This window comes from Lutjanus erythropterus, chromosome 21 (genome assembly GCF_056507025.1).
Source record: "Lutjanus erythropterus isolate fLutEry1 chromosome 21, fLutEry1.hap2, whole genome shotgun sequence".
NCBI lineage: Eukaryota > Metazoa > Chordata > Actinopteri > Lutjaniformes > Lutjanidae > Lutjanus > Lutjanus erythropterus.
Window position 1 is genome coordinate 2,052,228 of NC_139337.1, and position 13,084 is coordinate 2,065,311.

The 13,084-nt window shown below is 39.3% G+C and overlaps 1 protein-coding gene across 3 annotated transcripts in view; it reads right to left on the bottom strand.

Annotated features, from left to right (window-relative positions):
- The window catches only part of palmdb (palmdelphin b), a 91,021-nt gene extending 86,708 nt beyond the window's left edge, over positions 1 to 4,313 (bottom strand). For all 3 annotated transcript variants that reach the window (XM_084747103.1, XM_084747104.1, XM_084747105.1), the window contains exon 1: positions 4,129 to 4,313. The gene's annotated coding sequence lies outside the window, so the exon portion shown is untranslated. The remainder of the gene's footprint in view (positions 1 to 4,128) is intronic.
- Between the last annotated feature and the right edge of the window lie 8,771 nt (positions 4,314 to 13,084).

Genomic DNA, 13,084 nt, shown 5'->3' on the forward strand with positions numbered 1-13,084 from the left:
ATAAGATATTAGTCCCACAACTGGAACATATTCAGTGTTACAGCAGCAGGGTGAATAGCAGATCAGTTCAGATGGTAGTTCAGTGGAGAGAAAACACTTATGTAAAAATTGATCACAGCAAGGGGTGAGGATTATCTTAAGTAACTGGGTCATGAATTCTGGAAAGAGACATTGCTGTTGAGTTTTTCAAATGCATTTTTTGGTGCTTTGAGCACCGCAAGCTGAGTGCCATCTAGGTCCATTAATTTTGGAGAGAAGGCAGACATCTCTATGGCCAATATCTCCAGAACTCTGCAACTTACACTAAAACTATCCAGACTGATAAACAACACTACAGGCGAGACAATAATGTATTTTATAATAATGTATTTTTGTTATTGGGATGTGCCCTCATGTTTTCAAGACCAGCGTTTTCCAAACTTTTTTTCCCAGGAACCCAATTTGTTGAAATGACAAACCACTGTGACCCAAGTTACAATAGGCCTTATCAATAAAGAAGAGTTCATTCGTGCACGAATAAAGGTTTCTGACCATTTTTAATGTCATTTTTGCATCACCCTATATTATCTATGCTTTACTGAAAACATATACACCCATTAAGACTTTAAAAATGAGAAATACATTCATTTAGGCTGAGTGAACAGGCCATTTCATTTTTTCATAAAAAAACTAAAGGTGTACTGCAGATAGTTTACTTTTTTTAGGACCCAGATAAAATAACCATAACCCACCCATGGGGCCCGACCTAGTCTTTGGGAATGACTGTTCAAGGCAATATACATTTCCATCTTTATATTTTGTGTTTGGTTGCCTGTGGTTGGTTTGGATGTAGTTAGGAGAAACACTAAGACTGGTGCCCTCCAATGTCAGCTCGCCATGCCTCTCTCATCAACCGTGAACCAAACAAAAGGAGAGAAGTGCTCAAGAGTTCTAATAAACAGTAACAAACCATGACTGTTGTTATCATATCTTAATTCTGTGAAAATACTGTAATCCACAGTGCAACCCCACATTTGGGATTCATGGCACTCCTGTAACCAGGGGTGTAGAACTGGGTTGGGATGGTAAGGTCCCTACCAGTTTTCAGGGACTGCTGAATTGTCCCTAGTAATGATTCCAATTTAAGAAAGCTGTTGTTTATCAGTTTCTTGTCAATGTTAGTGAGATTCACTGTTGTAACAAAGCACAATGAGCTAATTATAGACACAAAATGATGCATTTTTAAGTTTTGAAAGATTGTGTTACACCTGAAAATGCCTCCCAGATAGCCACAGGTCTTTTTTTTACTGCCAAAATATTAAAATATATGACTTGACAAATCTAATGAGATACTGAGACCATCAGAGGGAAAGTGAGAAATACATGATTCTATTACATTGTAATTTATTTCCATCCAGCTGTAATCTCAGTCAGCACTCCTCTGGCAGCAACACAGCGTCTCTCCACTCACACTCTGCATCAAGACACTGACAGCTTTTACTGTGGTTGTCAGGACACTCTGTCTCTGTCATGCTGAAGCTTTGTGACAGCAGGGGTATGTTTATTGTTCCTACCAGCCTGAACATGAGATATCTGCCCTTGCCTGCAACATTTTCTTCTGCATGCAGTGTAGAGTTTGGGTAAAGTCCCTTCAGGTCTTTCTGTCAGTGCTCTGTCTATGATCCCTGCCAGACTTCAGTCCCAGTGACATGACCCCAATACAGACTGCCTGTCTGTCTCGCCATTCAGGCCAAGGTCCTCCTGACTTTCTAATCCCTGCTCCTCCTTCCTTAATCTGATCTCTAATGGATTAACAGCACACAGTCTAACAACAGATGCCTTCACCAGTCTGCAACACAGTCTGCTCAACACCAGTATATCAAGGTGATATTGGCCTTTGATCAATACTCAAATTTGGTTATCGGCAGATGGATAAGATGCAGTTTGTTCTATCACACCATCCCAGGGGAAACTGTGACATTAACAGTATTAAAACCTCTGACTTGTCCTCTCCCAGGCAAATAACCAAAAGTGGCTTGAATTCAGTCATTTCAGAGTCATTAACAAGTTGACTTAATGAGCTTCAATGGAATTTTTAAACACAAAATTAATGTGCTTTTTGTATTTTCTCAATAGAAAGATATGTCAGCAGACACAGAACGACATTAACATTCATTTGGGGGTTCGTTTGTTGCCACCTGCTCAACATAAGTATCATATTTTCTTCACTTTCAGCTCTGGTTTGATCGTACTGCACCAGCCCTTCAGAAAATATGTCTCTGTCATCTGTCATCTGTCTATCCTGTTAGCGAGTGCAACGTTCTGAGGTGGTGTCAGGACAGGGTTAGCCTAGCTTAACATAAAGGCTGGGTACACATGGAAACAGCTAGCTCAATTCTGTCCAAAGTGACTCATTTCCTTGTTGATTAAATGGACATTTAGACAAACCGATTAGTCCAAAGGTGAGTAAAAACAAAGAAACAATGTCATATTGGTTTTCTGAGTGTGGTTATCATTAGCAGTGTGTGCACCAGCAGCCTGCTCTCCTAACAGGTTAAAGTCCACATTCCTCTCCTAAACGTGGCTATGCATTGCTCTGGTCAACCAGTTACATGCCAGTTTATTCTGACACAGCTGACATACAACCTTATTTTCATTCTCAAGATTAAAAAACTGCCAAAACCGAGCTGGTTTTACAAGATATTGTCTTTGTCACACTTGTCACACTGGTTTAACTTAAGCATGCACAATATCTTTACATTGAGTTCAATCAGCTAGTATTTCTGGTGCTGACCAACAACATATATTGGAAACGGACATGATCACAGCTCCCTGAAAGCACCCTGAAAGTTGCCACGTGGTCCCCTAGATTTTTCCCAAAGGCGGTTTCTGTCATTTTAGATAGCTCTTATCACTCTGCTGTTTGTCCTATCAGTGTGGTTGTAATAACTTATTTGATGCTATAAAAACTTAATTTAAAAAAAAAATTTATGCCATGACTGATGGCTGAACACTGGTCACTACTGAGCAGACACTGGCTCCAAATGATGTCACAAGCTCAAAATAGGAACTTCATATCCAGGATATTTTGGCTTCAGTTGGAGGAAGTGAAGGTGTGTTGTCCATCTTCATTTACCATCTGAGTGAAGCAACACTGAAACAACAGGTCGACTAATCACGCACATCTCTAATTTTGTTTGTGTACAGACTGAACAAACAGATACAACAGGCTAATTAGTGAGCTTGAGAGATGTTAGTAGGTGTATTTTTAAAGCCAGTACATGGGATTGATATCCATGTGAATATCTCACTCACAGGAAGAAGACAAATCAGCATATTTCACTAAATGTTGACCTCTTCCTTTAAGTAGAAGAAAATCCTGGATCATGATACTAAATCTTTGAAGCAAATATGTATCTCTTTATGTATTAAAGAATAAGTGTTTCTGCTGGCTGTGTTTTATTTGAAGATAATAGCAGGTCCTGATAGGTGTGAAAATGAGCTCTCTACTTCATTAGCGTCTTCCCTCCTCTGCTCTGCCACATGTGCCGAAATGTTGATCTGACTAGGATGAGTGGGAAGGAAAAGGGCGCAGGTTGACTGGTTTCCTGCAGGCAACCCACAACAACAGGATGTATGTGGGAGTGCGTGTGTGTGTGTGTGTGTGTGTGTGTGCATACATTAATTACATCCAAATATATGCAGTTACTTCAGCTTTAAATAGGTTCATTTTAAGTAGGATCTCTGAAGACTATGGAAAATATGACAAGATATCATGTAGTGACTTCAGCTGTTGTTTGCGTGTGTGTCCGTCTGTGAGTAAAAGTAGTTGTTAGTTAAAGCCAGATCCCTGCTGGGAGGCGGCAAGCAGCCGACAGCTTAAAGGAATTAAAAGATTATAGAATCAAAAGACCCTCATGGCTCATTTGAGCTCCTGTAACAACAAGTTAGCTCAGGCTAACTGACTTATGGTACAAACTATGTACAGAGACTAGTGTACAACACAGTGGTGATCTGTGGATGTAGTAATCTGTCTGATCTGACCAGAGTAACTCCCCCCTGGAAGCGCTCAGCTTCACATAGATGCTCTACATGAGAATGACAGAGACACATGCAGACAGTAAGAGTGATCCAGAGCTCTCTACTCACCGGGTGTGTGCTGTGTGTGTCCTCGAGCAGCTGATAGCAGAGTGTGTGTGGAAGGTAGAGCTCACTCTCGCAGCGTATCCAACATCACTGAGCCCGAGGTTGTGTCGGGAGATTGTGTAGGCTGAGAGAGCTTCACACTGACTGGGAAGACTCCCTCCCTCTCTCCCTCTCTCTCTGTCTTTATCTGTTCTCTGTGAGTCTGTCACTGAGCCCAGCCATGTGCCTGAAATAGGCTACCGTTGCCAAACAATTGCTACACAAATGTACGTGCACACATGCACGCACGCACACACACACACACACACACACACACACACACACACACACACACACACACACACACACACACACACAGTATATAAATGCTGCAACTTACAGCAATACAAAGATTTGATTTGTCCTACTTTTTGATGATAATGTCTTTCTCATACAGAGATATTTGTTATTGTCTACAGGTCCAATGAAGAGACCAAGACTACTGCCATGTTCACATCATCACACAACTCAATATGACTTGTGAGGGTTAAAAATACTGTAACAATGTAACACCAAAACATATCCATAAAAATAACACTTTTTGAAAGTATAATGCGTTATAAATATTGTTATAATGCGTTATACTGTACTTATAATATTTATAACTCATAATCCTTTACAACAATAATGATACCACATTATGATGCCCATGTCAATAATGCTTTATAATGCAGTGTGAACAAACTTATAATGTGTCATATAGTGCTTATAACAATGTATAATTGTAGTATGAAGTTTTCATGAATACTCATAATGCTTTATGACAATTATCATAACACACTATGACACTCATGTCTACAATGCATTATAATGCTGTGTAGACATAATGGGTTATGCTGTGTTTAAATATAATAAGCACTCATAAATATTAAGAATGATTTCTAACAATGATCACATCACATTATGATCTCCATATTTATAAAGTTGTCATTATGGTGCTTGTGTCTATAATGCATTATAATGCAATATTCACATATTTATAACACATTATACTGTGCTGATCACTATGCATGATTGTAATTTTGACTATTCATAAAAATGACAATAATTATAACACACTATGGCACCCATGTCTACAATGTATTAACATGCAGTGTAAACATAATGTGTTATGTTGTGTTTTAAAGATAATAGCACTCATAAATATTCAGAATAATTTCCAACAATGATCATACCACATTGTGATGCCCATGTCTATAATGTCAGTGTGATGTGGTCTATAATGCATTATAATGCAATATAATCGTATTTATAAAACATACTTATAACATACTTACAATAATACTGTGCTTATCACTATGTATAATTGTAGTTTTGAAATATAAAAGTTCTAATGGTTACATATCATGACATCCATGTCTTTAATGCATTATAATGCAATATGAACATTATATGAGTGTCTCTGTGAATTATGTGTCTTGCTAGCTTCCCTGTTAGCAAGGACACTGATTGTCTCCTCATGTGGTTTGTTAGCTGATCTGGCTAGCAAAGACATTTGCTGTCTTTTGTGTGTTGTGTCATCTGATTTAGTAGGTTAAGTTAACTTTTATTGTCTTTGCTTTACTTACTTTGAGGTAAATGTAATTTGAACTTGACTTGTTAATAAAAAGGACCCTTGTTTGCACTCTTGTCTCAATTTTCCCTTCTTCCTTTTTCACCCAGTTACTTTTGATTATTGTTACATCCCCTCATCACCCTAGCCCAAACTTTGGTGTTGTAACAAGTGGACTTGGTCTGATGTCCATCCAGATAGGTCACAGCTTTTTAGAATAATAAGATAATCACAGTACAACATGAATGTTGACAGGACAGCCTTTTACATGTTGTAAACCTGAATCATAGTATTATATAACTGTCCAGAGTGCCAAGTGTCTGGAATCACTCCCTTGTTAACGCACTCTGTACAAACTAAAAGCTCAATAGTTCACTCTGTTGTGAGCAGTGAATGGAGATTTGAGACGCTCATGACTCATCATTGTCATCATCATCATTGTGGGATTGTTAGCAGAAAGTAGTGTGCATACCATGAAAACTGCTTTCTCAATCCACTGTGGGAGTTGTTAAATACACTATATCAGTGGGGAACCAGAGAAGGCTTAACATATCTGTATTTCAAATGTCATATTTAAATATATTATATTGATTTATTTCGTTCAATTATTAGGCTATTATCCTTTAATTCTATGTTCAGCCTCATTTTCAATCAACTTTGCTTCAGGAATTCAGAAAGTGTTACTCTTCTGAAAACAGTAAAATAGAGTTAGCCAATCAGATTTTTTGTTGTTGTCTCTAGACAGAGAAAGGTTACAGCTGGCTCACTCATTGGTCAGGACTCATTACTGGGACAGAGGGACACAGCCTGTGTGTTTGTTTAAAAAGTGACAGGTGAATTAATTAATTAATTAATCACATTTTGATTTACAGTGGGTGGGACTGAAAATTGTCCCCTTAGGCCTTCCTGAAGGACAGAGATATCTTGCTCAAGACAAAGCAGTCGAGACCGATGTTGTTGCTAGGTGGCAGGCTCAACAGTGCTGCCTTTTTCAAGGCGGACTTATGCAGCATAGAGGAGTGTGTTATATGGAGATGAAATTACACATATCCCTGACTCTGTTAGAAAACAATTTTCAGACACTTGAATCTTCAATTTTTACAGCTACTTCAAACTATGCTACTGTACATGTAACTGTGTGTGTGATACTGAAACAGAGAAATAAGAATGATAAATAAGATAAGAATGCTAAAAAGAAACTCAGAATGATTCAGATTATTACCAGAAGATTTAAAAATATTTATTCTGCTATCAATATGTGGTGTTTGCTGCCCTCTACTGTTTTTTTGTGTGTGGCAACTACACACAAAAACACGTCACAAGCTACCTGCTGCCAGCTGCTTATTCTAGCAAAAACTCCATTTTGCTGCATTTTTGTGAGTCTGGTTAAGTTTTGGCTGAACTGAAGTCCCAGCTTTAATTGTCACTGTTCACCACTGCAGTATATATAGAGCTTAACATGTGGACACTGAATTCAGACACTCAAACAAAATGGTGGTGAGTGCACTATATTGTAAATATGGAGACACAGCACAAGACCAACTCTGTATTAGTTTGTTTCTCAGTACTTACTGACTGACTTCTCGACCCTGCTTGATATTCTCGGCCACAAGCCCAGCCTAAAGCCCAACAAATACACACTCAAACACCCAATCAAACACGCCCAACTCATCACGTACTGACAATTTGTCACCATCCCTTGACATTTGATACTAAAGCACAAGCCATAATTTAGCAGTTGTGTCTGACGTGGCCAAAAAGTTGTTTTCACTATGTGATAAATGCTGTGAAATGATAGCAGTTTGGTTTAGTTTGGACACAAAAAATATTTGGATATGTTTAGGATAAGATCATTGGGGATGTAATAACTATGCTATGTTACGTACATCATGTGAGTCACATGCAAAACAAAAATCACATGATGAAAGTCACATGTCACTGAAGCAACTCACAAAACAAAGGTCTTGACACATCTAAGTCACATGTCACTGAAGTGCCCCGCAACACAAAAAACGTTATGTCTTTTGAGTTTTAATAATGTCATGGTTTCACATAGGACATGCTCCTCGGTCTCCTGGATGAAAGTCTTATGTTTGCTTTAGCCATCCATCCACCAAAGTCCAGTGGACTTTGTCCCTCTTTATACAACGTCAGCAGTCTGGTGTCTCCTATACAACCGTGGATGGGTCCACATTAAGGTCACTTGTGGATTCAGCTTTAAACACATACCATTTCTTTGAGTTGCAGTGACAAGTGACAAGTTGAGAGCAAGACCAGGACAAGAATCAGCGTCGACTTCCTCTGTAACTACCTATGTACCTTACTTCCTATGTAACGTACGTATGTTACTGGAACTTAAATAACATACTTATTTTATCCCAAACCCTCATAATTTTGTGATTTTATTTTTAAAGTCAACCCAGATGTGGCCTGTTTATTACTGTTAACTTGAGCACAGAGTTCTGCACATATAAATCTGACTTACAGCATCATTATGTAAAGCGTAGCACCATCAGGCTGCTGTATTTAATGATTTGGGAGTGAGAATGTGTTGGCATATTTACATGAAAGTTTCTCCTCTGGTCCCACCTGCTCCACCCCACACAGCCCATAGACTTAGGACAGAACATAACTTTTCTTATCTCCAGGAACATTTAAAAACCTTCATGGTTTAACAATTGTTAACATATATATGGGGGAAATGCTTTTTGGACCACAGGGGATTTTCTTCTTGCAATATCACAGTTGGCCAATGGATCTAATTGGCAGTGAGGCTGCCTTGCTTCACCAAGTCCAGATCTCTTACAGTAATACAGTATGTCAGGTGGCAGGACAGTGTATGTGAGATTGAGACTAAATAAACTACAGTGTTTGTGTTTATGGCAATGAAGGAAGGAATAGTTTTTTGAACAATGGAGCTTCTATGGCACAGAAGAAGATATATCAGGCTTTGGATGCCCACACAATACTTGTTACAGGAATACATCCAGCATTGGTTTTACATAAAATTACTAAGAAGAAAAATATACGATAATCATTGGCCTTGTCCTTTATTGCTATTCTATTTTTATTTTCTACTCACCAGAGGATAGTGTAATAAATCAGTCTCTCCAGGACATCACAGGCTTTTTTGGGGGGAACTGTTGCGGCCTGTGATGCATGTTGCAATGCTTTTAAGCATTATTTGAAATGAAATTGAGGGAGCAAGTGAAAATTGCAAGAAAAAGTTGTGATTTTTCTTTCTCTTTGTTGTATAATACATTAGAAATCAAAGGCAAGCACTTGGTGCTGGGTTTTCTAAGAAACCTTACTAAAAAGGCCCAGGATTACAAAGAAATTGAATGGAAATGCTTATTTGTAAATGAAACAAATGTAGAAAGAAACAAAATATTTTAAAGCTCAACCTCAGTCGAAAAAGCAAGCACAAAATTATAAAATCTAAAAGTGCACAGAGTATTAATAAATATAAAAAACACTGACAAACCGTGTTTTAAATTTTTAAATACAAAAACACAATGAGTGCTAAACTATTAAGTCTGCTATGAGTGGTGGAGCTTGTGGGAAGCTATGATGATTGGTCAAATTTACAGGTTGCAGGGACAGGACAAAATTTCAAGATCTTGCATAATTCACAAGAATTGGTTGAAACTGCAATGATTTTTGTGAACATTGCAACTTCCTTTACTGTGAATGTGTCACCACAAAGTTTGACTTCTGATTGAAATTCTGATCTGCTGATTTTATAAGTAGTATAAGTCTGTTAACAGTGAGCCACAAATTCTCAAGAACACATCTGTATCCACATGTAAAAAAAATGCTCCACAGCCCTACAAGTTGTTAAAAAAAAAGCAGGGTACCTTTGGGTTGGAGTGTAATGTCCTGTACTTACACTGTATGTCTCTCTTTTGAACAGTTGTGTGGCCTCACAGTGTATGTGTGTGTGCCTGTGTGTTCAGCTGTCCATACCCCCATGATGGACATGCACAGCCATCAGTGCTGACATGCAATTAGTGTACCACTCCTCTCCATATTTAGCTTCAAGGAGTGCTCAAAGTGAAGTACGGACAGGCATGTATCCGTATGTCTGCATGTCATTCTCTTTGTGCCTCAACTCTGGTTATCCTGAGTCAACAATACAGCTGAAACACTCCTGCTGCTGGAACAATGTAAGACACACTCAGTGGGAACATTCTGGTTGTCAGACAGCTGTACTTGTTAATGCAGAAGCCATCAGTCAATCTGATATGACTTCATTGTAAGAAAATGCTGCTTTATTCTTGAGTTGCTTCTGAAATACTGCTCTACCTAAAAGCTTTAATTGGAGAGGTTGCTGTTGCCATAGCAACATTACCCGTTCCAAATTTGTACATGGTTGGTAGACAGACCAGAGAGAAGGAATGCCTACAACAGATCTGCTTTTCAGGCAGTGTGTCTTCAGAGTGGCAGAATTATAAGTTGAATGTCATTTACAGTCAATGTTGACATCCCTGGATTGTAGTTTGTCCATTTTTCTGGCTTAAGATTGATTACATCATTTATACAATCAACTGTGACTGGTCCCCACAAATATAATGTTAGCTTTTTAATCAGAGAGCAGTATTCAATCAGCTGCAGGATAGTACTGCTGTTGCATATTGGACAGCAAATCAGGAAAGTTGAGTTTGAAAACCCAGAAATCTGAGACCAAGTGGTGACTCACAATGTGATCAGTCTGACTTTGGCCTGAAAAAAACAAATCTCTCTCATTTATTTGAATGGGGCCCACTATGATGCCTGAGGGTGCCAGTTTAGAGGGCTCGGGGGAAAAAAGACTAATCCGGCAAGATGCTGTGTTGGCTAATCAAATTTGCGCAAGCTCACAGTCCTGGAAGATTACTTTGTTACATGAATGGAGTATCTCTACTACTGACTTTGCTTTTGTCTCAAACAAAAGATTAGTACTTGATTTTTTTCTTAAGATTATTTTGAATGGTGTGCTTCTATTTGATTCATGAAAGATATGGAGCATAAAAAAACTTTATGTGGATGACAGGATAAGAACCCATTTGTAACCTCAAAATCTGAGGTTCAAAAATTGATCACTGTGAGCTGTGGCAGTGATTTGTCAGTATTGGGGTGCTTGGAAATGAAATAGTTTTAATTAAAATATATTCACTTTGAGTTTTAGAAACCCCTCCAAGAAATGTGTGTCAAGTACTATTGAGTGACCTCAAAGGTTCAAGTTCATCTACAAGAAAAGTAAATCATCATCAAAACATTATTAGTTTTCAAACCTTATAAGTTTGAGTTTGGCTCAAAAGTAAAAAATCTACTGAAGTTTCTCAACTTGTTTGTTTTTTCAGTATAGGACATTTTACCCTACTTCATAAATGAGAAAATAAATTCACACAACTCCCTTTGCACAGCCAGTCTCAAGGATCAGGTGCACTTCCCTGTCACTCCCCCTTTCCATCTAACAGTATAGAGGGACAGAAGTAGGACCTGCAGTCTCTCTCTTTTTTAAAATCTTCAACTCAGTCAGCTGCATAATGGTATGAGGTTGAATCACATATTATTCTTGTAACTCTATGAATCTTGCTTTGTTTTCTGATCTACATAATTTTGTCTAAATTTATTATGCTTTTTGGTTGAACTGAAAATTATCTTTTGAAAAATGTTTTTGAAGAATGTTAAACAAAAAATGTTGAAAAAGAAAAGTGAAATAACTGTGATAATTAGTCATTTATATTTAGCACACCTATGGGTGCTCATGTGATTCTGTTGAGAGAACCTGAAGAAGCCTCAGACAAAATGCGTTGCTCGCCCCTAATAACATTCATTCATTCATTTTCTGTAACCGCTTATTCCGTAAGGGTTGCGGGCTGCTGGAGCCTATCCCACCTGACATTGGGTGAGAGGCGCGGTTCACCCTGGACAAGTCGCCAGTTCATCGCAGGACTGACACATTGACAGACCACTCACACTCACATTCACACCTACAGGCAATTTAGAGTCACCAATTAACCTAGCATGCATGTCTTTGGACTGTGGGAGGAAGCCGGAGAACCCGGAGAGAACCCACGCAGACACAAGGAGAACATGCAAACTCCACACAGAAAGGCCCTGCCCCAGCAAGCCAGGGGATCGAACTCAGGACCTTCTTGCTTGCACCGTGCCACCCCCCTAATAATATAATAGTAAGTATAGTTTGGTTTTGTATCCCAATGCCGCATCACTCAAACAGCCGAGAGGGTGGCCATCAAGGTTAACAAAAGTCACCCTGCTGTTGTTCATATCGCAAGAACAGAAATTGCCATGCTGAGTTGGCTACCCTGTTTGGATCTGGACACTTGTAATATTATCAAGTGGAATGGATTTTTCTTTGACAAGGAGCAAATATGTCTTAACTTCGAACTTCTTGATCAAAGCCTGCGTGATTACTTACACAAGCGTGATTACAGGGGACTTCCTATGACAGAGCTGAAACTAATTGTTCATCAGCTGACAACAGCCCTTTGCCACCTGCACTCAATAGGAATTGCTCACACGGACCTCAAACCAGACAATGCTATGATTGTGGACCGTCAACAGCAGCCATTGAGGATCAAGCTGATTGACTTTGGCCTGGCGCTGCCATCATCAGAATTCCAGCCTGGTCTCAATATAGGGACCATCTCTTACAAGGCGCCAGAATTAATGCTACATGCTACTTTTTGGGAGGCTATAGACATGTGGTCTCTGGGCGTAACAATTGCAGAACTGGCAACAGGAAGTCCCCTCTACAATGCATACAAAGACTATGATGTTCTAAACTTCATAATACAGACTCAAGGCCAGCCAGAGGATGAGGTGGTGGACCTGGACAGCCGTACTCCATTGTATTTCAAATCAGAAAACAACAGCCAGCGGCGCTGGAGATTCAAGATGCAAGAGGAGTTTGCAGAGGACACAGGCTACTATGGTACGGAATTGGGGGACTTTATTCTTAGCTGTCTTGATGAACTTAAGCAGCTCATAGTGTGGGACACAGAGAGCCAGAGTGATCAACGTCTGTTGGTGGACTTGATTAGAAGGATGCTGACCCTGGACCCTGACAATCGAATCACACCCCTGGAAGTTTTGCAGCATCCTTTCTTTGTCCCACGGAGCTCCCATATTGCTGACTTTGACAATACTGAAGAGGTTGAAGAAGTTCAAGACAGTGAAGAGGAAACACCTGAACCCAGTCAGCAGGGCTCTTGGTGTCTGAGCACAGGATCAGAAAACTACAGCGATGACGAAATGTCTAACCTCAGTCAATGGTCTTCATCTGATCAGATATTAAGACTGCGTGTTCACTTCGGGGTTGAAAGCTGCCCTGCTGACACCCTAAGTGAACTCAATCAACAG